The following is a 2,641-nucleotide window of genomic DNA, read 5'->3' on the forward strand; positions in this document are numbered from 1 at the left end:
CTTTTCCAAATCTCTTTTAGGGAACTGGTAGGATACAACGAAAGTATAAATATGTATACAATACAATGAAAGTGTAAATATGTATACATATATCTGTATATGTACATGTAAAGATGTTACAATCAAGTGGGTAAGTTTTGATTTTAATAAAAAATTAACAGAAGTTGACAAATGCTTTTATACATCTTGAAAAATCATTTAAAACCATATACCATAAAATAAAGCAGATTTTATTTTAGCTTACATGTTTGCCATTATCAGGCTTCCTAGGATACTTAAAGGGTGTCAGAGGATTTAAGAACACAATGGCTGTTTGTGTCAACAGTGAAGCCAAAGTTTATACAGGCCTATTATGGTTCCAGTGATATTTCCTTCCTATTTTTCCATATCAGCAGAGACATCTTGAGGGAATGCACTGCTATTTGCTGGTGAGATCTTCTGATAGTGAATAGGCTAGGACTTCACTGGTGGCTCAGTGGTTAAGAATCTGCCCCCCCAACGCAGGGGACACAGGTTCGATCCCTGGTCCGCGAAGATCTCACATGCCGCCGAGCAGCTAAGCCCGTGTGCCACGAGCCACAACTACTGAAGCCCGTGTGCCTAGAGCCCGGGCTCCGCAACAAGAGAAGCCACCGCAATGAGAAGCCCGGGAGCAGCAACTAAGACACAAGGCAGCCAAAAATAAATAAATAAGTAAATAAATTTATTAAAAAAAAAAAAAAAGTCGCTCGCTTGCCGGGCGGGAGTACCTGCGCGCGCAAGGGGCAGCAGGGAATGGAAGCAGAGAACGTGGGCAGGTAAGGTTTTTTTGTGGGTTTTTTTTTACGACAGAAATCTTTATTAAAATGTGTCCTTCAGTAATATCTTAGCATACATACAATATACACACATACATCTGTATACTCTTCGACACACCTCACGGATTGCCACCATCAGTTTAAACAACAAATTAAAACTAAAAAAGGGTGGGGGGCAAAGGGGATGCAGGGCGGAACTAAGGGCAACGTTTCCATGTTTCATCTGGTAAGAAATTGCAAATTTCTCAGAATTCCCCTGGGGAAAGCCTGTGACCAGAGAATCTCTGAAATAAAATACGTAAATCCCTGCCCCTAGAAAAGATTCCAAAAGATGCAGTTACAAGTGTGCTTCTCAGAACAGGAGCATTCATTCCACTTCATACTCTGGCTTCTGTATCTTCCGGCTTCAAGACATTGTCCCCTCAGCTGGGGCAGAGAGGTTCATAGGCGCACTTGGGCTCGGCGCACCAGAGGCTCTGGGTGTTGAGGGGCTGCGGCTTGGCAGCCGGGGGAGCCACGCTCATCTGAGGTGATGTCTGGCACATCGTCGGACTGTGTATCAGAGCCCTCCAGGCCACTGCGGATGCTCTGGGCTGGGCCAGGCTGGTGCCCCAAAGTCTGCTGGCCTGGCAGTCTTTCTGTTCACAGCTTCGGTGTCTGCAGGGGGGGCTCCTCTTCACCGCTGCCACCGCTGCCACCATCACCACCGTCACCGCCACCACCGCCTTCTTCTTCATTCTCCGCCATGTGCGCATGAACGTGGAGTGAGTCCTCCGTGCTGCTTCCACTCACCAGCTGATAGTGGCTTGGTTTGGCTTCACTGTCCACTTGGATTTCCATATTGTTGCATTCTCTGTCCTGTGGGTTGTGGGAACTGATTATGGAACCGGCCAGAGCACGAGTACTTGCGTTGTCACTAACAGCACCAAGACTGGCTGTGTCTTTGGGGAAGATTTCCTTTAGGACGTCGGCTCGGACTTCTAACCTGCTGTATTTTCCCTTGCCACTGGAGAGAATGCCACCACTCAGTGTGCCCCCTGAGAGGGCTGCAAAGCTGTCTGTTTTGCTGTATGGACCTTGCGTAACACTGAGTCCATCTGTAGGGCTTCCACTCGTGCTCAACATGCGAGTTAGACCTTCAATGCTACTTTCCCCAATGCTGGGATTCTTGAGGCCTCTAGTTTCTTGAGAAACTAGAATTTTGAGAATAAAGTATTATCAAATGTAAAGCATGTAACATTTCACCTGTCATTTAAGTGGATTTACCTTGAGTTTTCGAAGGAGAGTAGTCACTTTCCTCAAAACTTTAAAATGAGTTCTACCCGAATAAATGTTAGAGGGCAACAAAATTATGCTCTCCTAAACTTGATACATTTAAAAAATCACGTCAAGCATGGTTAAAGTTAAATATCTGAAGATATTTACAAGCAAATAAGTAATCATAGTCATTGATCAACAAATTAGAGGCAAACTTCATGCGCTTTTTATCATCTTCAAGGCTTTTATGAGTACATGAATCTAACCACATTTTCAGGTGAATGTGAATTTCAGGTGAATCTATTTTCACCTGAAGATAACTCATTATTTTGTGAGTTCATAAGGCTATTATTAATATATTTTATATCTGCATAGCATGTTTCTGTTTACAAAGGATTTTCACTCATAGATGACCTCGCTCAAGCCTCACCATTCTGGGAGAACAGATTATATTTACATTAAAAGCATTGGATGAAGTTAACAAATAGACCAAATACACAGAGTTAAATCAGGCTGATTATGACTATAGGATTTAAATATTCTGAAAGCCTTGCAAACCCAAGACTATGTGCACTTTATCACCAAGA

The 2,641-nt window shown here is 43.5% G+C and overlaps 1 pseudogene; it reads right to left on the reverse strand.

The window, feature by feature from the left end:
- Positions 1-744: 744 nt before the first annotated feature.
- LOC149749590 (E3 ubiquitin-protein ligase RNF19B pseudogene) lies at positions 745-2,052 on the reverse strand (annotated as a pseudogene).
- Between the last annotated feature and the right edge of the window lie 589 nt (positions 2,053-2,641).

This window comes from Delphinapterus leucas, chromosome 3, assembly GCF_059928025.1.
Source record: "Delphinapterus leucas isolate spDelLeu-1000000601 "Yukka" chromosome 3, BTC_Dleu_Yukka2, whole genome shotgun sequence".
Taxonomy (NCBI): Eukaryota; Metazoa; Chordata; class Mammalia; order Artiodactyla; family Monodontidae; genus Delphinapterus; species Delphinapterus leucas.